The sequence below is a fragment of the Anser anser genome (assembly GCF_964211835.1).
Source record: "Anser anser genome assembly, chromosome: 26".
Lineage (NCBI taxonomy): Eukaryota > Metazoa > Chordata > Aves > Anseriformes > Anatidae > Anser > Anser anser.
In genome coordinates, this window is record NC_139747.1 from 1,862,400 (window position 1) to 1,890,068 (window position 27,669).

The 27,669-nt window shown below is 47.2% G+C and overlaps 1 protein-coding gene across 1 annotated transcript in view; it reads left to right on the forward strand.

Moving 5' to 3' along the window:
- DUSP26 (dual specificity phosphatase 26) overlaps positions 1 to 27,669 on the forward strand; it is a 67,093-nt gene that overhangs the window by 24,453 nt on the left and 14,971 nt on the right. The window contains exon 2 of the mRNA XM_083811578.1: positions 17,291 to 17,363. The gene's annotated coding sequence lies outside the window, so the exon portion shown is untranslated. The remainder of the gene's footprint in view (positions 1 to 17,290; positions 17,364 to 27,669) is intronic.

Sequence of the window (27,669 nt, forward strand, 5' to 3'; positions counted from 1 at the left end):
CAAAGAATGTCTTCAATTGAGGAATTTGTGCGATTAGCTGGAATTATACAAAGATGCACAAACAACCTTGCAAAATGGCACAGAGCAAAAAGGAGAAAAAAAAAACATCTAGTGCTTCAGCGTCTGATGCTATTTCGTCTTTTGATGTTTGTTTTCTACACGGTGCCAGCAATTTCTGTCGTCTCTGGTGCATGTTGCCAAGTCTATTATTTGGGATGATTTCCTGCTTTAAATATTTTTAGCTGTAGCAGATCTTTAATCACGGGGAGATTGTTTTCAAGAATGATTATTTTATGTGCGTCCAAAAGCAAATCTGAAGGCCTGATCCAAAAGTATTTGTGATGGTTTTGTAGCCAAAGGGCAGAGTAGGAAGGATGGGGCAAACTCAAAGGCCAGAGAGGAGAAGGGTGTTTCATCTGAATGAAACAACGAATGTCTGCCCTCCGCTGAATCCTTCGGGTGCCTTTGATTAGCAGTGATAAATTCAATCTGTGACCAGAGGAAGAGGTTCGGCCTCTGAAATCTACGGTAGTGGCAATTAAGTATTTATCTGCAGCATGTTTGTGATGGGCTAAGTAAATCATAAACACAGAAAAGACTAATTAATACTTCAGTGTATCTGTTGCTCTTGCAAGAAGCAATGATTTTTGATGTTTGAGAGTGGGATATCTCGCTGGTGACGTCTCTATAGTTCCACTGACTTCACAAAGGAAATGGCAAGCTGGAGAGCAGAAAGGTGAAATCAAGCTTTTTTCCTATTTCATTCCTATGTCGTGAAGTAAAATAGTCCTATTTTGAAAAGTCCCATTAAGAATTTAAGAGCCGTGACTTTGGAGCTAAGTGAGACGTTGACCTTGAATTTGTTCCCAGTATGAGGTAAATCTCACCCAGAATACATTGGTATTTCAGTACAAAGCTTCCATGAATTTTACTGCTGTGTTTGTGTGCGTGCTAAATACCTTTAACAATGCTGCCTCGGTATGAGAGGCTTGAAGTTTCTGATGATAAGCACATAAAATCTCAGATGATTATCTGAATCAATTTCAGAATGTAAAATTAATATGAAAGCTTAACAAGAGCACGGATTTTCTAACCGCCGCTCTCCATGACACCTATTGATTACTATTTGTATTAAGGAAGCACCTGTAGCTGCCTACCGAAATTAAAGCCAGGCATTTTTCATACTCATGCTTAAAATCCATAGCCAGGATTTAGAAACTCAAATACATACACAACATGCATTCGTAGGGATTTCTGCTACTGATGAAGCAACAAAGAGCTTAAGAGTTTGTACCAGTAGACATCAAAAACCTTGACCAAATCAAGTTTCAAAGCAGATTAACGACATGGCATTAACAATACAGCATTAAACTGTGGTTTGGACAGCCTCAGCCAGAGCTGAAGGAGTTGTTGAGGCGTGGTAGCATGAACCACGTCCGAGACAACATTTTCCCTGCCGTTAGGAAGGGCTCCGAGCACGCCAGCAGCTCCCGCCTGGTGCAAAGCGAGTGAAGGCAAGGGAACTCGATTGCTCTCTCTAGGTGGAATTGAAATCACTTCAGCTGTGAATGTGTGTGGCCCCATGAGGCTAAATGGGGTTTAACTAAGTCATTCTGAATTCACATCATTAGTTACTTCTGAATTTACATCGTTAGTTAGAAAGCTGATCCTAATTATCTGTGCTACTCGGGAGGAAACCCTGGGCAGGCACACTCTGACCGGCTCACTTACTAGCCAAGAACATCTACCACTGAAACTAGATGTTCTTCCATGGTATATTTTAGTATTTTGCTGTCTGAGCCTGTTACGAGCAGAACATAAAATAAGAAAATAAGAAAACAACCCCACCGAATACTTCAGGTCTTCCACACAGCAAGCTGTGGCTTGAGGCCTGCTCTGGATCCTGCATAGACACAGCAACTGGTTCTTACTGTAGGCCAGGGTGAGTGGCCCATCCCTGGGTTCTGGTACTTACTTTTGGCCATGCCGCTGAGCAGAGCTGTGCTTGTGACTTTCCCAGAGCCGTCACCTTTGTGAGCACAGCTGTGCTTGTGACTTTCCTGGAGCTGAGCACTGCTGCTCAGCCCCAAGCTGTTTGGCACTGGGATGCTGCCAGCCCCATATGCACTATGTGTGTGGAGCTCTCTCAGTAATGGTAATTTCGGTGTCGCTGTTATCCCACTGCTGTGACAATCCAGGAGTAGTCTCAGGGCTGCCCCTGTCTAACAGGAGCTAATCTTCCCCAGCTAGAACACTGCCTGCTCATTGCTGGCTGGCTTACTTCAACAGAGAACTCCACACACTGACAGGGCCGCGTTAGTTACAGCAAATTAGCTCTGGTAGCACTCGTAGACAGGCAGGCAAACGGGCTCTGAAGGAGTTTAGCTGCTGCTTGCTGACTAAACCCAGGTGGGACGGCGGTGGATCTCGTACCTCGGTGCGGTACCTGAGCAGTTTCGGCTCCGGGCAGCAGCCGGCACCGCAGGGCTCAGGCTGGCCCGGTGAGGGGCATTGCCCAGAACGGAGTCGCACAGTGCAACGGACTGGGTAATTTCTGAAGAAAAGGAATTGCAAGCCAGAAGAGTAATTCTTCGTCTCTTTTGCAAAAATACGTAGGAGTCGTTTCATTCTGAGTTATTACAGCGTGTGCCAGTCAAAGGGAGTGTGCGAAACAGGCTAACGCGAGGCATATCGCGTTGCTGTTAGTGCTGGTGTTGCAACTGGCTTTCATTAAGCAATTCCTCAAGGGCTTCGCTACCTACCTGCCACAGGAAATTAATAAGTGTGACTGAGACAATCTTCTGGGTAATGTGGGTTCCCATCAACTTAAAAATTAAGTGTATTAGGGAGAGTTTAAACTTCATAAATCTTACATACTGGCTGGTTCCAAACATGCTTTGCCTTGCTTAGAAGGCAGCTTAGAACTGAGATAACCTTTACAGAAGTGGATTTGGTTGATCTTATAAGCATACGGGGGCAAGGACTGTTGTTTTCCTTTGTCTTCATAGCATAATCTTCTTGTTTCATCTGTAGACACTGCCAAAATAAACACAACAGCATCTAGACATGCAGAGCCTCGAGTGCAGGGGCTGCCCTGGGTCAACTCTGAGGTGCAGCAGAAGAGCTAGGAAGAAAAACAACTTTCCTTGCTTGAATAACCATCTGATGCGTATTTGTTACTCAGCCCTGCGGAGAAACAGTATGTGGAATATCATTGGTATCACTGGGCCAAAGTGAGTATTTTTCAAGCTGCACGTTAAATCCCGAACATAATCACACACTTATAATTGAAGGTGCTGTGTACATGTGTCAAAAAGATGACTCTAATGAAATTGGCCCCAAGAGCATAATTCATAATTCAGTGTTCATTAGCCTCCTTGCTTTCATGATTATACTAATCTCAGGAAGGAGACAGAGAGAGATGGCTGAGGTAATCCTGCAAGTGATCTTTATTTAAAAAAGCAAAAACAAACAAAAAACTTTACGATCTCTTTTATAATTTAGGGCTAACATGAAACGCAAGTATTAAATACAACAAACAACCTCAAAGCAAACCTGAAATGAATCAAAGCATTTTGTTTTCAGTTCCTTCTCTGGGAAAGCCACACTATTTGCTTTTCATTCTTCCCTTATTTAAATCACTTTAGGCTTCTAGGTAGGGAACAGACCTGTAAGGCTTATAGCAACCATCTCCCACCACCACCAGCAGATAGCTATGCAAAATTTACTGAGGGAATGCTTCTTGGATTGCAAGCTTTTAAGGATAGGCAGGAGATATTCAAAGTCTCCAGAGGGATTTATAATGTTGCCAGTTTTTGTGATTCCATCAGTACAAGTCTCTCAAATATTTACTGTTTGTTCTTAAGGCTGCATTTGTTGCGGAGATGTGATTACATGTGAATCTCAGCATTACGCGCTTGTTTCTTTATGAAAAGGAATGTTTCTAACATTGTAGATTTAGAGGGAAAAAATGGAAAATATGCCTTGCTTATACCCTGGGGCAAATAGAAAGAAATCCAAGCTCCAAGTCTAAAGATATTCCATAAATTTAATCAGACTGCATTTTGAATTATGCCTTTGGCGCATGATAGCCGTAGTCGAGCTGTGTGCTGCCTCTGGATCTCAGTTTCCCTATCTTTATCGTGCCCGAGGCAGATTGCTAGCTTGATAGCGCTGTGACCACTCCAGAGGAGAAGTTCTGTTGGTTATTAAAAGTCACTCAGATGTAAATTCTTAATTCCTAATGGTTTATGTATGTTTATAAATCTGCACCAGGAGAGTAAGGTTCTGAATCTCCGGGACTCGTTGTTTGCTTCTGAGCCGCGATGGGATGGGGATGCGGCAGGGCGGTCTCAGCCATTTTTGCTCCTTCCATGCCAGAAGTGCTGCTGTGTGGAGGCTTCTTCAGAGATGTGCTCCCCAATCCATATTTTTTACTGCCACATGGCCAAGGCAGGTCCCCTCCTGGCTGCCAGTACCCAGCCCCGTAGTATACCAAGCCACAGAGCTTTTTACCCTCTGGCATTCCAACTATCTTCTCTAATGTAATTAAAACGATAATTATTCCTTATCCAGAACATTTTTGCTTACTTATAGTCTGTGGAAATATTAAAGTTGATTAAACACATATGCTGCTGGTAGATAGCTCCTCCAGTCACATATGGAGTGATAAAAGGTTAGCTAAGGGAGGACAAAATATAGCACAATACTCTGCTAATGCAAAGGGAAGGGCAACTGGAAAATGCTGAGTCTGTAGCAGTGGGAAGACCGCCTACATTGAGGGGAAGGACCCCTGCAAAAGGTAGGGCTAAGGTGGGGGGAGAGCAAGCCAACAAATCTCTGAGGCAGCTGGGAGAGAATTTCTTTCCTCTTTGGTAGGGGCCACGCGTTTGCACAGCCAAAGCGTGTCGTCCACCCAGGAGGCCGTCCTGAGGCTCTGCCCTCCCCAGGTCCCGGTGCAGGTACTTCGCTTGGTTTCAGGCTGCCCACCAGGTGCGCGTTCTCAGTTTTGAATGAAGTGCAGATGCAGGGAGATGTCAGAGCCAGGCGGATGCCAGATAGATCCGATCTGTCCATCTGTCTGTGTGTATCCATATGTCTAGCCAGCCATTTATTCCTGTATTTATTTGCTCATCTTACATATGTCTTCTCTCAATCCTGATGGAACAAATGGACTCAGAGAGGCGATATTACTAACGAGACAGCTTCCCTGCACGCTGGGGTCATTAAGCAAAGCCTGGGTGTGCACACAACCACCACCCTGGCTGACGAAGCTGGTTTGGGGCTGAAAGCAGTTCAGTGCTGGCACCAAAGTGCCCTGCTGCTGTGATTTTTTCACTCGAGAGCGTCTGCGTGGGCACTGACAGCAGCCCTGCACCCACTTCAGGTGCTGCGGTGTCCCAAGCACCCATGTATTGCAAATAACCGGGAGTAGAAGTCTGTTGTAGCTTTGGGCCTGGAGAGAATCATGGCGAAAAGTTTGTGGGCTTTTGTGGATTGAAAAAAAAGAACTTCAGCCTCCTAGGCTTTCACAGAATTTTATTTAACTAGTATGGAAACTAATACAAAGCAAGGCTATTTCCTCGTTCTCTGATCTCATAAACTGGATGCAAACTGCTGAAGGTGGCCACCTTCCTTACCACAAATATATCTGTATGCATCTTAAAAGCATTAGCAAGGCTCCGAGGTGAAAGGGACAGAAATAGCACTTGCTTTCACAGTGTAATTGCCTGTATTCTATCTGGGGGAGAAGTGTGCTTTTTCTAATTTGCAGAAGTCACAATCTAAAATGCTTTAAAATGTACTTCTTTTCTCCCCTTTTCCTCCCATGGAAAAAGTGCTGAGGTAGACTTTTCTTCCCCCATAAACAGGATGCGTTTTATCATTGTGGTGGGTACACTGCAAGCCTGAGCAAAGAGAAGAGTGCAAGTCAGAGAATGACAAAAGCTTCACAGATTGAATTTGCTCCTCTGTATACTGGAGGGAAAGAATAGGAGCATGTTGGTATGGAATGAGGTTTTTGATCGTCTGAAAAAACGGAGGAAGCTGCAGAGGTAGGGGTAAATTTTGAATAACTAGCAAAAATAAAAGTTCTTTGGCACATGCTCTTTGCTCGGAGTTTATTCCCTTCTAATCACACCTCCGACTACTTGTTTGTCTTCCGCTGCTGTCAGCAGAGTTTCGCAGGAGACCCAGGTTCCCCTTCCTGCCTTTTCAGCCACAAGGACAAGTTATTGCACTGCATTTTGCAAGACTATGAGCTGCTGAAGCATGAGTTTGTTTGCCCACCGTCTTGGCCCATGTTTTCTGCCCAGATAGACCAGTGTTAGCCTGGCTGTCCCTCAGGGCTGGTTAGTTTTTATCGTATGCCTGCATGGTGCCTAGTACAAGAGTTAGGTCCACGGCCTACAGCTGTAACTAACAAATCTCTAGCTCTTACAGCCTACCCTGAGGATTCCCCTCTGCAAGATCTACTTTGACTTTCTAGGAAAAGCCATGGAGGATTTTTCCCCCTACAGAAGGCCACGGCTATCCATGAGAAGCTCAAATGTGGGTATCTAGCCCGTAGACTGGTTGTATATCCAACATCTCCAGGCCTGAGCCAGCTCTGCCCTCCCCGGTGCCGTGCCCATCAGTGGCCACAGATGAGTTTCCCCCTTTCCCGCAGATGGGCCCTTGCAGGACCCATGATTTGGCTTTGTGACTCAGCCTGTGGTTAAATTGAAAACTCTTCCTGACCATCTATCATGCTCTGGTGCACGAATGGATGATGAGTAGATCCTATTCTGGTTCATCCTCTGCCCATCCATCATCCGCTCTGCCACCTGCTGTTCCCGTAACGAGGGGAACAGAGACGGATGGGAGAGCTGTCCCCACTAATGGACAACGACTGACAGACAGATAGACCCCTGGGTTTCACTGCCTCTCAGCACCATTTGAATAAGGGATACATGGGGGTAATTGAGCTGGCTACGAGTCGGAGAGCCTTGTAGCTCCATGTCACTAACGTATTTACAAGGAGCCCATGACTGAAATCTGGGCAAGGCTGCGGTGGCCTTTGGATCGAGCTGGTATTCACAGGATGACATCTGCAGCATTAATTGTGCTCAGAACTTGTATGGCAAGCGAGATCTTAGAGCAGTTTGCAAAAGCAGGTCCTCTGGTATGCTGTCCCTCGTGCCACCTCGGTCTGTCACCCTGTGAACGCCAGCCGTGCAGCGGAGCTGATCAAAAATCTCTGGGGACTTCTCGTTTGTGATCTCAGATCAGCGCTGCCGACAACGGGGAGAAGCTCGGCCCTGATCTGACTGTTGTCAGAGAAACTGCGACAGCACTGCTTTCCTGACAGCCGTACCTCTCCCAGAGAAACCACTGCTGAGTTTCTTATAACCCAAAGGCTTGCTCGTGTGCCAAGAGAAGATGTAGGAGGAAGTGTAAGGGCACCACCTGGAGCCCGCTGCAGCGGTGTTGGCAGAGCTGTCCAACCCAAGTGACTTGCTATGCAAGCACCAGTTGGTTTTAGGAGGAACAGTGGAAATCCATTGTCGTGCTGGAGAGGGAGGTGACACTCACAAATCTTTGTCCCAGATGCCGGCTCCAGCAAGCAGTGGCACCGAGAACAGAAGTTCCCAACCGTCTGGGTGGATTCAGAAAGTTGCAGCAGGAAATTCGGCTGGTCCCCGTCCTGCCGCGTCCGGGTTTCTCCTCCGGTGGCGTTACTTCGGGTCAGCTCACGCTGAGAGCTCCCTGCTAAAGCTCCTGTCAGTGCTAATGCATATTGACAGCCGAGAGAATCTCCGCCCTGTTTTAACCTGACAGAAAACATCGCACTGTTGTAAGCACTGGTGAGGCAATAAGTCGTGTTTATCAGCTCATCCGTCACCTTCCAAGGGATGGGGACGCAGAGCCTCTGAAGCCTTTTTGCTCAGTGCATTTTGGAATGAGGCAGAATGTTTGTTTGTTTGTTTGTTTTAAAGCTGTTTCGGTTGTAGAAAGCACAAGAACGGGTGCTTAGCTTTTTGGAGCATCCCAGTTTCCTGGACGTTCCTTGGAATCAAAAACCATTGCCCCACCCTCAGCCAGGGCTTTGTTGCATCTCCCCCCAGCCTGAAGAAACGCTCTGGCAGCTGCATGCAGGACTGCCCTGCCTTTATCCTGTGCTTCTTACCAAGAGGACTCAGTCACCAGCATGGATGCTGAGGGATCTGAGAGAACAGCCTGGTGAGAGGGCAGCTGGCATCCCTGCGTGCGCACAGCTCGGCTGCACGTCGCCCGTGCTCCTCTTCCAGGCGAGCTCTGCCCAGTGCCGCTGGCAGCTTGCTCCGTGGGATGGATGTGTGGTCAAGGCAGAACAGAAAAGCAGTAAAAATCTGTTGCAACCTGCCGAGCCACCTGCAGATCGCAAAGTGTGCCTGATTATATATAAAACCAGGCCTGATGAGAAGCTATGGCGTTCAAGCTGTGCCGGGTCCATTAGAGACATGTAGCCGACTCCCCGGGTGGGAGCAAATACCTGATTAACTCTGGCGTGCTGTTTGGGAGAGCTGCAGAGCCCTGGGAAACAAGGGAAAGACAAAGAAAGGGATCCAGGGTCAATAATTAATTGCCATCCTCGGTGTTTTATTGCAACGTGATTACACTGTTCCAAAGCTGCCTCTTTTTCTCTTCTTGTTCAAGCTTTTTCAAACTCTGTCCATCAAATCCTTTTTCAAGCGAGCGTCTCGGCGATGGCTGTTTTCAGTCCTGACTGAGTACCCAATGCTGTAATAAACACAAATATCTTCCAGCCTTCTGATCGCATCCACTATGAAAGCCACATGAACACTAATTGTCTCCCTGTGTACTACTTCTGGATGCTTTACACAGGCTGCGCTGAACTTACCAGCTTGTTTGGCACCAGCCAGATGAAGCAAGCACACTGCCAGTTATGCCTCTGTACATCTTTTGCCAGCAGATAATTAGACCTGTGCAAGATGGTCCTGGCAAATAATGATGCTCACCTGATTTAGCAGGAGACGCAGGTTATTTTCATCGCAAGATTCATGAACTTTTCAACCTACGCAGATTCTCCCCCAGCCTAGCTGAGGATAACATCCGAACGTCTCAGCAACGTGAGTGCTTTATTCCACCTATGGTGCCGCTAACCAACGGAGGATTGTTCCCATTTTATAGGAAGATGTGAATCATACAGAGATCAAATGACTTAACACGGGGAGTAGGTGGTGGGACCAGGAAGTGAATCTAATTCTTGTGATACCTATCAACTGTTTTTATTAACTTCTCTGAATGTGGATGTACATGGTTATTGGTAACCTTTTAGGGGCTTTGCCTCAAAATCAAGCGAAACTGGCAAACTGTCAGGGTTTCAGGCTAAAATCAGGTGCAGTTTGTCATTGGGTCCCATAGTTTAGTCACACAATAGGACTTTATCATCATTTAAGGACAGTAAATTCCTTACACATAATGTCCCATAATCACAGAGGATGGAAAGAGGCAAATTTCCCATTGCTGTGGCATGAATCTCTCCCAGCCCATCTTGCAGTACCAGGGTATTTGAAGAGCTGAAAGCTTGTTCAGATCAATGGGAACCAAGGACAGACCTTGTAGGGAAGGCTGCAGTTGGTTTAATATTGTGTTATGAGTAAGGGAGGAGGAAGGTGCCTTTCTGCCTCAGCCAAAGGGAGGATGGGAAGAGGCAGCTCTCTCCTTCCCTAAACGAACCCATCTGCAACACTTCCAATTTGAATCCAAATAATATCTGAGGTTTGGGATTCGGCAGCAAACTAGCTTTGAGTCCTTAATCCCAGCGCCTGATGTTTGGGGGTGTTGGGATTTGGAGCTAATTAATTCAGCCACCTGTAATTTTTGCTCAGATGTTCTGTCTGCCTCTTCCTTAGATATATCATATGGTTTGGAAGGCTGCAGACAATGCTGGCCTGAATCCTAATCCCTAATACCGCTTTTTTTCAATCTTTCCCCTTTTTAATGATTTTTCTTGTTTCTTCCATCTTTTCCTACAGCTATCTCGCTCTTCTGGGTGCCTGCTCAGGGGACAAAAAAAATCTGATATTTAGTAAGTGGTTCGGCTCTGCCCATATGGAGCACTGTGTTCCCTTCAGGGCTGTCTGCAGAACGATGCTCCCAGTGCCTGTCCCGGTCTCCCTGGCTGGTTTCATTTAAGCACAAAAGATTCAGTGCTGCCTGTTCCTGTTGGGAACAAGGCTTCAGGTGATAAATATTGCAAGATCTAGAAAGCCCAGGAGTGCTGTCCTGATTTCTTTCCCTTGGCAGTGAAAGGATGGAAGAAGAATGAAAAGATAATTAGTTTGGAGTTTGCAGAAATGAAACGGAAAAGGTTAGTTCATTGCCTCCTAACGCCAAGTGAAAGCCTGGGCTCACGCTGCCCAGGCTGCAAGCTGCTGCAGCCAGGGAACGCCGTCGTGCTTGTTCACAAAATGCTCCCCGCTCTTTTGTTCCTGTAAAAATAATGCCTTGCGATAACCAAAGCTGGAGTCGGTTTTCCCACATCTGTAGAGCCCGGAGCTGTTATTTTTTATGACTGCTTTTCATATTGCATTAGTGCCAAGCGAGCCCGGGAGCCCGGCTCTGCCGGGTGCTGCAGGCGCGGGCAGCGGGAGGCAGCTGCAGCCCGGAGCCGCCGGCCAGGAGCGAGCTCCGGGAGCTCGTGCAGGGGCTTAATGGCTTCAGCAGCAGCTGAAGAAGGAGCCTGTCCCTCCAGATCTTATCCAGGACCGGAGCCTAATGGGTACATGAAAAAAATGAAGAGGGATGGAAGATGTCAGAGCAACAGGAACACGATAGCGTTATCGGATGGGTTACCTTCATGTCTAGCTTTTAGGTACCTAATGGAGATGCACTAAACCAATCAACAGCACAAGGCTCATCTCAGCCCCTGCCCAGCCGCTATCAGCAGCCGTGTGAGCTTCCGTGCTAGTCTGTCTGAATCCCCAGATCCCTCCCGCTTTTACCTGGGTTTTGTAAGGACAAAGGATTAGGCTTTGTGGGGTTTCCTAGTTCAATCCGTATTCTCCCATGCTGCTAAAGATGATAAAACGTCCCCTGACCTGTGTTTGTCATCTCACTTTATAAAATTTTGCATCAAACATAAAATCGTACAGCTGCAAGCCCTCCACGGGGGTTGGAAGTCTCTCTTGCAAATATGTCCTACTGCTCTTCCCTGATTTTAGGTGTGCCTGGTGGATTCAGGTGTATAAAAAAACCCCTTTGTCTCCTGCAATCTTAGAGAATGTAAGCTTATATTCTTGTCTCATGCAATCAGGCAGCAGAGCCATGGTTCCTGGTGCTGGCAGCTGTTCGTTAATATTGTCATCCATGCTTGGCTCTGTCTTGAGGACTCAGGAGCACTTCAGTTCTGGTCTAGTCAGACTGCTAATGAACGTCGCCCGCTCCCCGTGCAGAAATCTTCCCTTTGAAGGTACGGAGAGGCCACCCGCGTCGTCCCGACTGAAGGTCGAGGGACATCTGCAGTGGTGGCAGCAAATAGGCCAAAATAGACCCTGGAGCTCCTGGGCCATGGCTGTTCTGTATGAGATAAAGTTATAACTATTTAACATTCTTGGGTGGGAAATTAGGATGATCACATAATCTCCTTAGTCTCTGACTACAGGTCCAGCATGGGAATATGGATCTTAATTGGCATTTTCTTATCAATAAACTCAAGTTGAGGGATTAAGCATAAGGCTCTTAATACAACCTGAATTTTTGGAAGATGTTTCTGATCTCTGTGTGGTCAAAGAAGCATCGCTGGTGTAGAGAGCGCCTGGGGAGGAGGAATTTAGGAACATGAACACCAGTTCTCAAGGTTCAAGTTCTCTGGGCGAACAGTCGCATCCGTGCTGTTCTGTGCCTGCACACCTAATGTTCAGGCTGTGCAAAATGCCTCAAAGAATCAGTGGCACAGCCAGGTAGGAAATGCAAATGCAGAGTTGCTTCATCTCTAGGTAGCTTTTAGGCATTTTATTGGTATGACAGCGCTTTAAATGATGTTCCATAAAAAGATCTGTGACCATGTGTATAAATACACAAAGGACTCCTGCTGATGGCTCTATTTTTATTTGCTATTTAAAGTTAAGGGTATGGTTAAAAACTTTGCTGAACAGTGATGATAAGATGAATCCCCTTAATGCATACCAAAGATGCGTTACTACCGTGCGCTGCATCTCCTCTGTCTTCTCCTGAACACAGCCTCATGAATTACCGTGCTAATGCAAAACTCTTGCCGTCCTAACAAATGAAGAGTGGCAGCTGTAATACACCAGCAGCCCGGTCCCGGAGCCCCAGCTGCTGGCTTTGTCAGGGTGACCTGAAGCAACAGCAGGATATGTGGATTGGTGTATTTTTCCTCCGATTAAGCACAAACTCAGGGTTCCTCGGAGTACATTAGTGTGCAGGAATGTCCTCTGTGCAAGCCCGCCTGCCAGCACACATCCGTGTCCATCTTCATTTGCGGTGAAAGGCAGAGGTTTGTACCTTCCGTGGTAGTAAATTGGCAAAGACGAGTGCAATAACCAAATCTGCAATTCTGTTCTGTTGTGGGAGCCCTACCTATTTGTTCCCTCCCTGTCAGCTCCAAGTTGCTTTTCTCTCCCCGTTATGTCAGCTATAACTATGCATCTCAGCTCTCCTTCCCTGCTGCCCCCTGCTCCCTTGAGCTTTTCCTGTGAAATTTTTGTATTTCATCCTTTCTCAGCTGCGGTTATGTCCTCTGCCTGACCATCAACCTTAGAAGCTGAACGGATGCAAGGAAACACAGCTGCAGAGGGGGGCATTGCCATCACCTCCCTCTCCCACCCTGTTAAAATGTCTGGGTCCTGAGCACGACTCCAGTGACCCCTCTTGGAGCCCCGAGATGATTCCTCTGTGAGCGCTGCAGAGCCAGAGCAGCGCGGGACTGACCGTGTCTGTTTAATGATCATCGCTTTGCAAATGAGAGCAGTGCAGACAACCCTGGGAGCAGGGGTGATAAGCCAAGCACCCCAACTTGTTTTCATTTTTCATTGCTGTCGAGCAGGAAGATGACAAGATTTAGCTATTGTATTGGAGCATATTTGCACGCTGGGCTGTGTCTTCTCCTTAAAGCATTCAGTGGTGGAGGCAGCTGGGGACTGATGGAGCCGCAGAGTTGTGCTTTCTTTTCTTAGCTTCAGTGGCTGGAAGATAAGATGGTGAGGAGGTAAATTTTATGCCTAGAACTCGGAGCACTTGCCATTATCCTTGTTATACAGGTAGAAATGGGGACACATGGACAGGCATGCTTATGTAGATTGATGTTATTTATTAAGTCAGTGGCAAACCAGGAAAAACTCTCCTAACTCCCAAGACCAAGTGGTATTAAACCTTGTGGCTTGCAAGGGCTTCTGCTGGGTTTATTAAAAATAGATAGATAATTGAGCTAGGAGGACATGCTTAAAAAGAAAAAAGTGACCTTTTTTTCCCCATACCCCTGCGATTGCTCCAGAGCTCGCTAGTTATAGCTTCTATCTCAGTGTCCCCCAGATTAGTCTTTCAGGTTGCATGAGCTCCCCAGGCTGTTCTGTGGTCAGGCTGCTTTAAATGAGCTTTTCTTCTCTGTGTGCCGTAGCGTCAAACTCCTGACCTTGAGAGCCTGGCAGTACCTGGCTCCTTGGTACAAGATGTCTGGGCTTCAGAGCACCGCTAGCGCCGGAGGAACGTGCGACTGGTGAGACCTACACCCGTATGGGAAACCCCACTCCTGCATGGTGCAGAGCACCAGGCGATGGCAGCAGATTTAAGAGTGCTTTACCTGTGCTCCAGGCCAGCTGGAGGTGGAAGCCGTGGGGAGGAAGGAGTGCCGTGCCAGTACCAGCCACCAAACTCTCCTGGGAGGCTGCGCCCAGCATTGCTCCAGCGCTGCGCCACGTCCTCTGGCCTGGAGCTGACCCTGTAGTCATTCCTTTAAACCCGTCCCTTGGTGCCAGCTGTCTGCTAAGGACGCATCTCTCTCTCCCAGTCTCATTACCCGCCGCCCCAGCCCCTACGGCCATGAGCTGGTCCCAAGCAGGTGGAAGCGGGTCTGGAGGGCTCGGGGTGCTCTGCTCTGCTCTGCTCCTGGAGCAGTTCAGTTTGGGAGGCTGCACTTCATTAAAACTGTGAAACGGAACAATTAGCTGAGGCTGACAATTTCCTACAGCCTCAGCTGAGTGCAACGGGCGCTTTCTAATCTCTCTATTTATCTTACTGTTAATCTGGCTATCAATTAAAACAATTTTCCAAACTTCGATGGGTTCATTTAGAAACTACTCGGGTAACAATAGAATCATTTAACTTTTCTTTTGTGAAGCTTAATTCGCCTGCACCTTCTTATCAACGCTTGCCATTGTTAAAGGGAGTTTGCGTTGTGTTCTCGGAGCTGGTGAGCTCCAGAGCTGAGCTGGGGAGCCGTCGCGGGCAGGAGGGGCAGAGCATCGTTTGTGGTGGTCTGCAGATGCTGCCGGAGCTCCCGGCTGTGCCGCTCGTTTGTCAGGTGAGGAAAAACATGCGGCAGAGTCCGAGGCCAGGAAAAAGCAGCTGAGGTACGGAGCCTTCTGAAAATTGCTTTTCTTCAAAAGGAAAACAAAGCTTCCCGTCAGCTTACAGCTATGCTCCCGGGCGGCAGTGCCTTTCTCCTGCGGTCACAGTCCAAACCCAGCCTCAGAGTTAAAGACTAAACAGCGTGTAATGCTCATTCGGTCACGAGGCATTACTTCAGGTCCATTTTCTGCTGCTCAGGCAAGGGGCATCTAATTGACTTGGCACCGCCGAGGAGCCGCACGGCCAGTTCAGGTGTCACAAACTTCTGCTGATGCGAGGAGGTGCCCGCGGTGACCGAGTGCCAGCCGCGCCGCTCCTGCTGCGCGGACAAGGTGCAAGTGGTGGCAGCCGGACCCGCGTCGCTCTGTCTGCCTCGTAACAAGGCCGGCAGCTCTGGCGCACGTGCGTCGGGCTTTTTTTTCAGCCCGATGTGGACTTTATTCCTCCCGGCCATTTCGCACAAGCTGCTGGGCAGGCAGGAATAACCTGCAGCGTCTGCTGGCCTCAGGCAGCGCCCGGAGCCGCAGCGCGGGGACAAGAGCTCTGCGCAGCCTCCGCTTCGCCCTTAGCATTTGATTCAATAACCATGAATAAACTGTGGGAAGAGCTGACCTTCGCAGTGACCCATCCCGCACAAAGCTCAGGTTCTAGCTGAGAGCTGCATTTTTGTTTTTAGCATGAGTTTTAAGCACTCTAATTAAATCAGGGAGCTGGTTTAATAATCCTGGTTGGCTCAGGCAGCAGAGACAATTCGTTCACAGTTGCTTTATTAATGCAGCAGTAATCTCCAGGTTGGGAGTTCACCTCCTTATTCATTCATCCAAGTCTTCGGGAATGGGGAATAGGTTTTAAAGCAGCAGCTCAGCTCCTGTGCTGGGCACGCTCTGGCTGGGAAGAGCCAGCCCAGAGAGGGCAGAGGAGGATGGAGCAAGGAAACCACACTGACAGTTTTCCATCAGGTTTTGTACTATGCCATTTTGTATTTCCACCCGGCATCGTCCAGGTCCATTAAGTCATGAATCTGGGCACCCTCTGCAATTAAAGCTCTATTTTCACCTGTCAGTGCTTTAGAGCAAGCCTAGCAAAACCCTGACCAGGCTGTGAGCTGGAAATCATATTCTGTAAGTCATGTTCTGCAAGTATGTGGCTTTGGCTATCAAGCTTCCTGTATGTGGCCTGGATTAGAATTTATCCTATTATCCTCCCTGTAAAACTGATATATTCATCTGATGCTGTTTACACTCACTGGGGTGTAAACCAGGAGCCATCCGATTCAAATTGACAACTACGCCGCATTAAAGTTGGCATGAGCAAGAGGGGAATCAGTCCCCTGGGTATTTTCAAGGTGTTTCGAGATGCTGCATAATGTGCAAGCGAGCAGGTATACAGGGTGGTTAGATTTTTCTTAGTTCCCTAAAATATATAAAGGGATAGAGATATAAAAAGAAAAAATATGCATTGCTCAATATGTGCAAACTACATAAAAAACGACTCTCAGGCACATATATTTTCTTAGATGACACTGGTTTCTTAGTAAAATATCTGACACCTCAACTGCTGCAAATCACCATTGCCGTGCTGACACAAGTGAAGCTGCATTGATTTACACCAGCAATGATCTGCCCTTTATTATGGCCTCAAATTAATCCCCGCAGAGAAAAACTGAAGTTTAGGAAGCTGGGCTAGTTTGTTGTGCGTCTATAGCCAGTCAAGACAACTTCCAAAAACTCGGATAAAGAAAAAACATTGAAATGAGGCAAAGATGAGTAATTGACGATCATAACTGTGATTATAAGGTATAATTACAATTAGCTGCACAAGAGTGTTAATCATGAAAATAATTGCGTGTCAGCTTTTTCCAAAAGAAAAGGGAGTGTAATTATGTGGCCCAAATGGGTGACAAAAACACATCAGAGGAGTGCAGAGAAGATGCTGGCAGAAGGGGGACGGGAACGTGCTTAGAGAAAAAGTCCCCTGGATGTTAGCTATTGCCTCTCAGCCCTTCTGGAGTAAGGAAAGTGGGGAGCCAGGCTCTTAGCTCTAATAATGGGCTGTTTAGGCTGATCGAAGCAATTTTAACACCACTAGAAAATAGGGAGAAAAGGAATCTCTGGGATCCTGCAACTGGATCTTCGTTAGGTTAGGGCTGTCTTTACTTCCCTTGCGAATGGCACTGAGATCAGACCAGCCCTCAAGCTGCCTCTCCTCTTCTGGGCTCCGCTACCAGAAGATGCTTCTTGTTTTGCACCGCAGCGTAAGGCTTGAGGCAGCCACCCAGCGTTTGGAAGACATTGATGTAGCTCGTCTCTCGTTTCTTAGGGCTTTGTTTGAGCTGGGTGTCCTGGGAGCTTTCCCGTGGTCCGTTCCCCCTCTTGCTGAGACTTGTTGCTCCAGCTGGCGTTGGGTGAATCAAATATCGCAGTTCCAGAGTAGGTCATTGTGCCACAGGATATCTGTCAGAAAACCCAGCCGCCCATTCCCTTACACACACATTGTGAATTATAAAAAGCTCTCTTCGGGGAGTGAGGGTGGCAGGGTCCTGTAATTTATCTTGCATGAAATGAGCTTGTTTGAATGGACTGGAAAAGCCAAGCCATTAATTTAGAATAGCTTCTGGACTCTGCAGAGCTGCAATTCCATTCTGCATACCCACTGCAGTAAAAATTATGGGATTTTAATACCATTTCCTTTATTTTTTTTTCTTTTTGTCCTGCTGCAGAATCAGTGCTGGCTGCTCCAGTTGCACGCTCCTGACTGCTTCTTCACCTCACCGGTCGCGTGTGAACAATTGAGTAAGTTTGTTCAGTGTAAATCCTCTTCTTTAAACTCATTAAAGTGTGCCAAGCCTCTCTAAGAGCCATTTGACAAACTCCCCTGAGTGGCAAAGTAGTGTTTATTACGATTATTATTACTATTATTATTTTTCTCTCAGCTCCATCTGTAATGTAAACACCATTATGTTTTAATTATCTGTTTGAAAAGGAGATTTAAAAGTGAATCCTGCATGAACCTGGCCAGCATACACAATAGAAATCCCCTCGAGAGCCGCCCTGGTCGGTGAAATCTGACATGGGAGGCATCGAGGGTGTCTGGCAGGAGCAGAGCTCAGCGGGCACGGCCGTCCCGTACCCCTGGTCTTTTGTCCCATGGAATCGGGACGGAGAGCTGATGGCTCACCCCCTCCAGAAGGCTGCTTTTCTAGGGCTGTTCCAGCTAGATGTTAGGGGAAGGTGCTGGAAAAAAAGGTGTTTCTCCACCTTAGCTAACGAGATCAGCACCCGTTCGGCAGAGAAGGGGCTCAGGAACTAAAAGAGCATCACCGAAAGAGGAGGGAGGGAGATCGCCGTGGTTGCCATGGCTCCTCGGCTCGGCACGATGATAATGAGCAGGGCTTGAGCAGGCAGCGTGCCTCTGCGGATGCCATACAGATCACCAGCTGGAGACCTGCTGTTCGTGGCCCGCTTTCCAGACCCCTTTTTCTTCCCTCTCCCCTAAACCAGCTCTGCGCTGTCCTCCCCTACAAAGGCAACTGGGAGCCTCTCTGCTGGTCTTCCTCCCCTGTGTTTTAATGAGCAGGATTTGGAGGGGGACGCTTGGACTCACCCCAATAAAAGAAATGGGAAGGATAAGTTATTAGGACAGGTGACCAAAGGGCACGCATATGCATTCATAAATTAAAGATGCTGCCAAAAGGAAAGGCACGCTCGGGGAATGAAGTCATATCGAAAACAAGACGGGAATGAATTGTTGCAAAACCCAAAAAACATTTCTCTCACTTCTAAATCCTGAAGTAAACTCAGCTTTGTGACCCCTTTTTCACACCATTGCATTGGGACAAATCTATTTGCCAGTCCTCCTCCGCAGTGCAATCACTCTGGTGTTTAATGTTCTGCATTTTCCATTACCGCTGATCTCCTGAAATGAGAGGCAGGAGCCCCGGCTGCCTCTGCCTGTGCCAGAGCTGGCCGTGGCAGCGGAGCCTCTCCCTGCCCTTCCCCTGTGCTAAATACAGTGAAAAGCCCTGTAAGGAGGATGGACAGCAATGTGCTACGGTCTTCAGCGCTGCAAAGCCCTTTTTTCCCTTCCTGCACTCCAGAGACATCGGCAGTCCCCCAGGAGAAGCCCTGGAAGGTGACTTAGGTGGGACCTTAACACCTCAAAACCAAAGGGCTCCTGCAGACTTGGCAGAGGCCCTCCTGTGCCTTGCAAATCCACAAAGCTCAGAGTTCCTCTGGGAGGAATGACACTGAGAAGATGTGAGATGAGAATATTAACACCCCAGGGTTACCAAATAAAAAAAAAATTGATTTTTAATAACTCTAACCATCTCTTCAGCTTTCATGAGTCTCCTCTTTGGCTTTATAGTGCTGGGCATGAAGAATATGAGGATTTGAAGAATTAACTGAGTTAATGAGGGCTGATTATTAATGTTCAGAGCTCAATAAAAAAGGGAGAGAGAGAAATAAAACACAAAAAAATGAGCTGAAAATAAGGGTAATCTTTCATTCCCCCCAAATGAGATACATTGAATTATTGCTATACTTAAAACTGAAGCACCCAAGGAATGGAAATAAATACCTCCTATTAGCAATCGAAGGACCTGTGAAATTTGCTGCAAACAAGTGGCCAAGTCGGGGGAAGACGATGACCATCAGGAAACGGAGCTGAAGACTGAGGAGGTTGCCCAGGGCCAGGCTGCCAAACAACCCCTGTGGGGAGATCCCCAAGAACCTCACGTCCCAAGGTCACCAGGAACCCAGCATCCTGCCCAGCCCAAGGTTTGTAGGGGATCCTGGACTCGGGAGAACCTGGGCCATCATCAGAAGCTGTCAGGAGCTCGGTTCCTCTGAAGGTTTTAGCATTTGGTGCTGTAAAAGACCTGTTCTCCTGCACCGTTGTGTGTGTGACCATTAATTCCTCATCGCTAACGAGAACTGTGCGGGCAGGACCATTGGTTCTCCTGTCTGTTTAGGTTGCAAAATCTTCCGGGGAGGCATTGTGTGTGGGAATATGAACTCAGTCCAGGCCTAGCATCGCACACGAGCACAGATATTAGCGATGGTAACCCCTTCCTCACCTCCATCCCTGGCTCCTAACCAGCTTCACCCTTCCGAGAAAGCAAAGCACTCAATTATCTGCATAGAAGGAAAGAAATACAGAATTGACTGTCATTGCTCCTTCTCCATGGGTGGGATCGTCCAGCATTGTCAGGGCTAATGGTAATTGATGTTTCCTTTCACACCTGCTCTCTTTCCTGCTTTATTAAGCCTCTGCAAACACTGCTGTCCCTGGGGGAACAGTGGGAGTGGAGGAGGAAGCCTGTGGAAGAGAACAATTCCGGTTGTTCAGCACGGCGCTTTGCTAAATTGCATTCGGCCTCTTTTGCAGAGTAATAAAGTGTTGTCTGAAAGGCAGCATGGAGTTTTAATTTTCCCATTGTCAATGGATGCTGTAATCACGTAATTAACAAAGTGCGGGAGATAGTCATTTAAAGCGAGCCGAGAAAGCCAGCACATGAAGCAGATGCTTGGGGGAGTGGAACAACTTCTATTTGTGCTCTTCTAGCACTGGAGACCTTTTCATTACTTAGAAGATGGAGGAATCACGTTTGGATAGCAGGAGTAGCTAGGAGGAGGAGCGTGCTGTGTTCTGCTGGTTTGCTCGGCTCTGCAGATGCTGAGCATGGACCAGGCCTTGGTGCTGGGACGAGAGCAGCTCTGTCGCGGCGCCTCTCCTGGGGCTGGGATCGGGGAGGATCAGACCCCGGTGTGCCCAGCAGCCCCCATACAGCCTCCTCCTCTTACCCTCCCTCTTTCTGTTCACGTGTAGGTATTTTAGGGTGAGGAAATGTAATCTGTCTGCAGGGAAAACTTTCTTCCCCAGTGGGTATTGACCAAAAAAAGAGACAGTCTGGAGGAAGAAGGGAAAGCATATTTTTAATGCGGGAAATGCCTCCCTAAGCCTGGGAACCCAGTAAACAGTTACAGCAATGGAAGGATTGCGGAGATTTAGAGATGCAAGAGTGCTGATAAAGGCTGAGCTTGCCCCATTTATCTCTCAGCCCCTCTCAGCATATTTAGCGGGAGCTAAGAAGCACCTTGCAGAACTGGAACAGGTGGATTTAAATGATGGCCTCTTCTGTTCCGGCTTTTTAATTTCACGTCCTGTGGATACTCCCCTCCCTCCGCAGAAACGTGGAGTCCTCTTCATCTCCAGAGATATATTACCTGCCTGTCCCCACCTCCACGCTGCTGAACTTGAAATTTTGTACTTAAAGGACATCGTGGCTTTGCTAACTTTAATTAGGAAGAGCTACAACCCTACAGGTTGCAGGCAGGGAGTGCAGACGCTGGGAGGAGCTGGTGCCTGGGGAGCTGGTTTGTGGACCAAAGCGAGCTCAAGGCAACATTGCAGGTCGGTGTTCTTCCTCCAGATGTTTGCTGCTGTGAAGCTCCTTTGACTATCAGGCCCCTTTTAAAAGTACTTGTTTGCTTTATACCTCATTAACCAAGAAAGAAATTGCCCAGCAGAGGCCATAATTTTGTGCTCCTGACCTCTGGATGCTCTGTACTGCTGTGGCTTTGAAGAAACCATCAAGGTTTGTAGTAGTATTTATGGTATGGCAGCGTTTACAGCCCCCAGCTGAGAATAAGACCGACAGTACTAGGTCTTATCCATCCATTGTGAGCGGCTGTGAGGCACGAGTTTTGGGGCTTAAAAGAGGAGGGAGCAAACAGGCTGCGGGGCTGCACAGGAGGGCAGTGCGGGTGTGTGACCCCCTGCTGCGGGCACCCTGGTGCCTGGCCACAGGAGAAGTGAATGGAGCTGTGCTTGAAATTAGTACTTTATCCGGGCTTCGATATATACTGGGATTTAATAGGAACAGCATTCGGATTATGTAAAGGTTTGAGACAGATCGTCAGTGGGACTGCCCCTACAGTCAGCGAAGGGAAGTAGCTGCGGTTCTTGCATAAATCATCCCTAGCAGGCAATGCTGGTACTCGATGTTACGCCCCTGAATAGTATGTGATGTGTGTCCCCCACCGAGCTGGTAGTTTGGCTGTGCCTCTCAGTGCCTCATTTAGTGTTTCTGGGGTAGGGCCAGCAACCAAAGACCTCCAGCATCTTGGTTTTACCCATAAGATCACATCTGTGCAAAATTGATGCCAGATTTACTTACTAGCACAAATGCACAAGCTCACTGGAGCGAATCCCCATTCGCATGGGTGTAAATAAAAGGAATGTTATTTCTGTGTGCTGCACATCGTCCCTGTTAAGATTTTTTCCAGGACTGTCACTGTCTGCAGTTGCCCTTCCAGATGGGGGAAGAGGAAACCTCACTGGCAGCTACAGTGCTAGCAGCAGCGCAGAGCTTGTTTCATCTGCAAGTCACTGCTCGCACAGCCCGCAGCCACCCACAACAGTAATTATTCACAGCTCTTTAAATTCCTTTTGTACTTCTCCACTGCAATTTTAAATCACTCCATCAGTTGTGACAGTTTATGAGGGCTGATGTGGCTCATCCTCTGGAACAGACAAGTGTGGATTGGAATGATTTTTTCCACAAATTCCATTTTATTTTTCACCCTGTGTTTTCCCTGATCCTTAAGCCATTATATATCAACTGCTTGCTTTCATTGTCTTTCTTTCTTTCTTTCTTTCTCTTTCTTTCTTTCTTTCTCTTTCTTTCTTTCTTTCTTTCTTTCTTTCTTTCTTTCTTTCTTTCTTTCTTTCTTTCTTTCTTTCTCTTTCTTTCTCTATTTCTCTATTTCTCTATTTCTTTTTCTCTCTCTCTCTCTCTCTTTCTCTCTTTCTCCGTCTTTCTGTCTTTCTTAACCTTGAGGAACTTTTGTCAGCAGGGCTGGAGCCCAAGTTATTTTCTCATATCACCCAGTGTGTTCGCAGCTCCACTACTCCCCCACAAATGACAGGCTCCATATTGTGCCAGGGAAAGGTAAATTGTTAAGTGCACAGACTTCTGTTAACACAATAGCTGACAGAGCGCGGTCTCTTTGAGCTGCCAGGCATCCATATGATTTTTAAACAGCTGTCACTTAGGTGCCTTGGAAGGATGAACAGCACTCTGAAAGCGCTTAAGATGCAAGGTAAGATACTTGCTTATGTAGCTCCTGTAAAATGATGAGCCCTGTTAATTAATCACTCCCCTTCCAGGGTAGGTGTCAGAATCAGACAAAAGCCAGTCAGTAGAAACAGGAGCACGAGTGTTGTGCAAGAGAGGAGCGGGCGGCGGCAGGAAACGGGAGGAGGTGAAGGAGCAGTGCTGGGGATGGAGGCATCACCACATGGGCTAAACTATGCCAGAGCTGACCGAGCTCCTACAGTTAACCTGTAATGACTCTCCTTAGCTTACCCACGGCAATGCAGAACAGAAAAAGCCCTACTGGAGGTTACCAAGCTATGCCAGTGTAAAAATCACCGAGGCTTAGAATTTTAAGATTTGTTGAGGTGCTAACAGCTGTTGGAATCGATGGCAGCCAGATAGCTGAGCTCCTTTAAAAACAGCAGATCTTGCTGAAAGCCAGTGAAGTCAGTGGATTGCAGCAGAAATTCGTCTCGAATGGAAACGTAGGACAGGATCAGGGAACAGTTTGCTGTGGCTCTGTTGGTTTTTTGTACTGTTACCCTACAGGTGGTCCCGCTCTCACTGCACGTCTGCATAAGCAAATGCAGGACAGGGTTCTTCTTCAGACAAAGGGTCATGTTCAGATGTAAAACTCAAGTAATAAATTGTTTCCAGATGCACAGCTAGGTCAAGGGAAGGAGTCAGCAATCCCTGGGCAGTTTTATGGTCTAATTTAATTTCTCAAGTGTGTCAGTCTGTGGTTCGTATAGTCCCTGACACATGTGCTTGGCCAAAACCTAGAAATAGGAGTATGTGGGTGGCAGAATAACTCTAGTTGATACAGGAATATAGACTTTATCAGCAGAATGAAATCATCGGCCTCTTATTGGTTTGAATTACTTAACCTGTCCTCTCCTACCGAGTCGGATCTCAGGCTGATATATATCAGCAGAGGATCTTCCTCACGGCAGCATTATCAGCAGAGAAGGAACTCCTGACAAATGTGCATTAATTATCTCGGAGGAAGTGTTTGCAGCTACACGCACAGTTGAATTTTGCCTTCAGGTGTGTCTGCTTGATCTCCATTTAAAATGGGAGCTGCATCAGCACAGCTGAAGGCAGAATTTGTGCCAGTGTGGTTTGGAGCAGCAAACCAGACCAAGCTGTAAATACGGCCAGGGCCTTCTCTCCTCAAATTCATTTACAAAAATGTCTAAGCTGAGCCTGCATTTTGTTCAATATCCTCCCTATCTTCAGGTGCAGAGAGAAGTATTTCAGGCTTTGTGTTGAGGGTTTTTGTCCTCTTTTATCCTAGAAAACAGCTGTATGAGGCCACACAAGTGCCTGAGGGGGGAAATTATGCTGTGTGATGGCTGGTGAGGTCACATAACACCACAAAAGCTGTCATTTTTCTGCAATTGATTTCCTAAAGATAACTTGTGGTCTGTGTGCTGTGAAAGCTAATTTAAAATAGAAAGATGAGTCTTTCCAACACACCTTGATTGGCAATTGTGATAAATTCCTATAATTACTATTGACTCCACAGAGGGTTTTCATTTGTTAAAGATGTTGCTGAAATGACAGCCCAGAAATGGAATAAAACAAGCGAAGGAGAAAGTTGCAGAATATGCCTGTCTTTGCAGAGTTCCCTGAGTAAATCTACAGTGAGCCACCAGTCTTCCTTCTCTCTCCCACCAGCATCTCACTTGTCATAGTCAGATAATGCACAGTGAGGTTTTTTTGTTGTTTTCTAGCCAGGTAGTTTCTAACATGGCCGTTTATTATTCAGTCCTTGTACTAGAACATGGAGCAATGTGCACTTAAATCACATGAGTTTTAGTCATAGGAATGAAATATTTACAAATGTGAACTATTTCGCAAGTTCCTATGGTCTCTACCAAGCATTGAGAAATTATGAGCATCACCCAGAAATATTTTAATCTTTTTTTTTTAAAAAAAAAGTCACAGGTTTAGCAATGCTATAATACATCTTCTGATTTCTGATTTTTTCTAGTTGCTCTTGCTTCACGTTTTCAAGCTTTTGTCATTCCCTCTCTCCCTTTTTAAGAAAAATCAAAATTAAGATGTTATGGTCCTGGCTCTGGTGCATTGACTTCAGCGAGACTTGGAAGGAACCCAGGAGGGAGAGATCTCCAGAGCTGTTTTGCTCCCATTAAGGGACCAAAATATGAGGCCGGGTCACTCAAAGAGCTCATGCTGGATACCGAGTTCTTTTAACAAGCAGACCACACCTCTGTTAACTTGGTTATTCCCTTCCCTGCTCTTTGGAGGCACTCTCAGAGCCCACACTGCTTTTTAACCCCTCGCTGGTTAAGCAACACAGGCCTGGAGCTGCAAAGAATGCCAGTAAGCACGAGCAAACCAAAGGGGCTGGCTAATTTTCTTCTGTAAAGAAAACTATGGGTTTACGTCTGCTATTTGTTTCCAAAAGAAAAACAGTTCATAAGCGACAGACAGAGGCCGTATCTTCTGTGTGAAATGCTCAAAAGCAAGCAGGGATTGTATTGGCCACACACAAAACAGCACCTCTGCGTTAGAAATTTCCCTTCCCTAAATTTGGCCAATTGTGTGGGTGTTGAAAACTCAGCCAGAAGCCGTGTTTCTTGGAGTCGAGAAGGGAGTGAACACAAAGCAGCAGAAACGGAAAAGAACAGCAGGTGAAATGAGCGCCTTGTAGGAGTCCTCCTCTCATTACCGCAACAATGATTTGGCTTGTGCAGTTCTACTTTTGGGCCTTTTCCCTCCTTGGAGACAGAACACTTAATGATAAAATACCCCCCTTTGTTAAAGCAGAACTAATATTTAACAGCTGCAAAGCAACCCGTTCGCACTGGAGTTAGCTTCCTCAGCCGGGAAGGAAGGGGGAAAATGTCAAGGGCACAGCAGGCGCTGCGGGTGCCTCCCAGCCTGCGCGTGATTGCGGCTGAGGGGAGGTTTATCGATCGCTTGTGCCCAGGTCTGTGGGCAGACTGCACATCCAGCACTACACGTGTGTGCATGGCTCTACGGCACGTACAAATCATGGTACATGGCACGTACAAGTCATGGCTAGGAGCACACGGGCTCCCGAGAGGTAGGGCCTAGGCCCTCCCCTCACCGAGCAGTCCTGGAGGTGGGGCAGGTGTGTCCGCAAGGCCTGCTATACATAAGTGGTACATATCCTAACGTAGACACACATTATTACCCGCTTTAATATGTCATTACATGAACTCACAAGTGGCTGCAGTCACGCCAGGAGTACACGGCCCTGCTCACAGCCAGAGAAGACTCCATGCTTTTGCTTCCCATTGTGAAGAAGCTGGGAATTGTCAGTGGCTAAAAGCGTGCCAGCTGCAGTCTGCCCAGCCTTCTGACGCCTTGGTAGACAGACCACTCACAGGCAAACCTCTCTGCACGGAGTGAACATCCTGGGGTCCCAGCTCAGCCCCGTGTGCCAGTTGTAGGCCTTGGGATGTGTGCCCTGCAGGAGAACAGAGCGAGCAGCATAGAGCATAGATTGATGAGCCAACAGAGGAAAGGAAAATTGAAGCTCTTCCTACAGAAATATGACAAAACATGGAAAAAATTCAAGCAGAAAAGCCACTATAGTTCTGCGTTCCGTAAGAATTTTGTGGGCAGAGAAAGTGAACTTCTGGCACTAATGGACTTTTCTGAATCGACTCTGGTGGGCCTGCGCTGGAGCGCTCAGCTACAGGGATTTCATAGACTGAGGCTCTTTGGAGGCTGGGTTACTGTTCTCAGTAAGGGTCTGCATTCAGTGCTAAAACCTCTGTGCTGAAGAGGAGAGGAAAACTTCCTTTACCTCCCCAGACCTGTGCTTGCGGGCCCAACTGTCTCCTTCAGATTCTCGCTGTTTTTGGTGGTTTCAGGTACCTGCATCATCTGAGATCAGCCCCTCTCCACTTCTTTCTTAACTCCCTCCCAGCCAGCACAGCCCCGTGCGTCCCAGCAGAGTTACTGTGCTGTCTGCTGGTGTAGGGAATGGCAGAATTTGGCCTGTCTGGTTGCTGACGATACTTTCCTGTCATTCCCAGTTCCTAAGTAATTACAATAGCTCTGCATTGCTGTCAGCCATAATATTGGCCCAGTTCTCCTCCTCCTCTGGGATTCCAGGAGCATATCCACGGGTTCCAGATCCATTCTGCATTCCGGCCAAAGCCTGGCGAGTGCAGCGTGTGTATCACACCGATTACCGCTATAGCATGAGTAATTTGGGGAGGAGGGAGGTGAGGGAGCAGAAAAAGAAAGCTTCTCCAAATCCTTCAGCTCTTCACTTGGACACCGTGAATGAGATATTTAAATACGTTGCCGTGGAAACAATCAAAGAAGGGGGTCTTTGTGTGTGTGTGTGTGTGTGTTTTAGTAATCCCAAAGGGGGTGTTTAATTGGAATCAACCACAGCTTTTTAACTGTGTTTTAAATTGGAGAGAAATAAAAAGAAGAAGCTGCCAGAAAAGGAACATTAAATAAAGGGGGGGAAAAAAAGCCCACATGAAACAAGATGGGGGGAGAAAGGGAAATCAAAAGAATAAATTTACTGTAACTGGCAAAGGATTCATTAGGGTTACAACAAAGCTCAGTTCAATTTCCCTCCTATTGACATTAACGAGTTTGATGTAGGTCTAGCCTGAAAGGCAGCAAGAACATCTTTCTCTCTCTCCCCCTCTGCCTGGTCCCAGGGGACTGAGCAGCTGTCTGTAAATTGCTCCACACAGGGGAATAAGGTTTCTTTTCTTCCCTCCTCGCATTTTTCTTTGTCCGATCGCACCCGCTCGGAGCGGCGCCCTAGGAGCCTGCCTCGCCACTCGTTGCAGCATCTCCTCCCTCCTGGACTCTGACATGGACGTGCCATTTTACTGCTGATGGATCCGAGAGCTTATTTATTGCTATCCCCCAGCTTGAATGCATTGGGCTATTACCATGGTTATTTTTGGTTCCAGCAACAGCCCCTCTGGGCTTGTAATTAACTATTATTATTGTTAGTACTGGGGTTA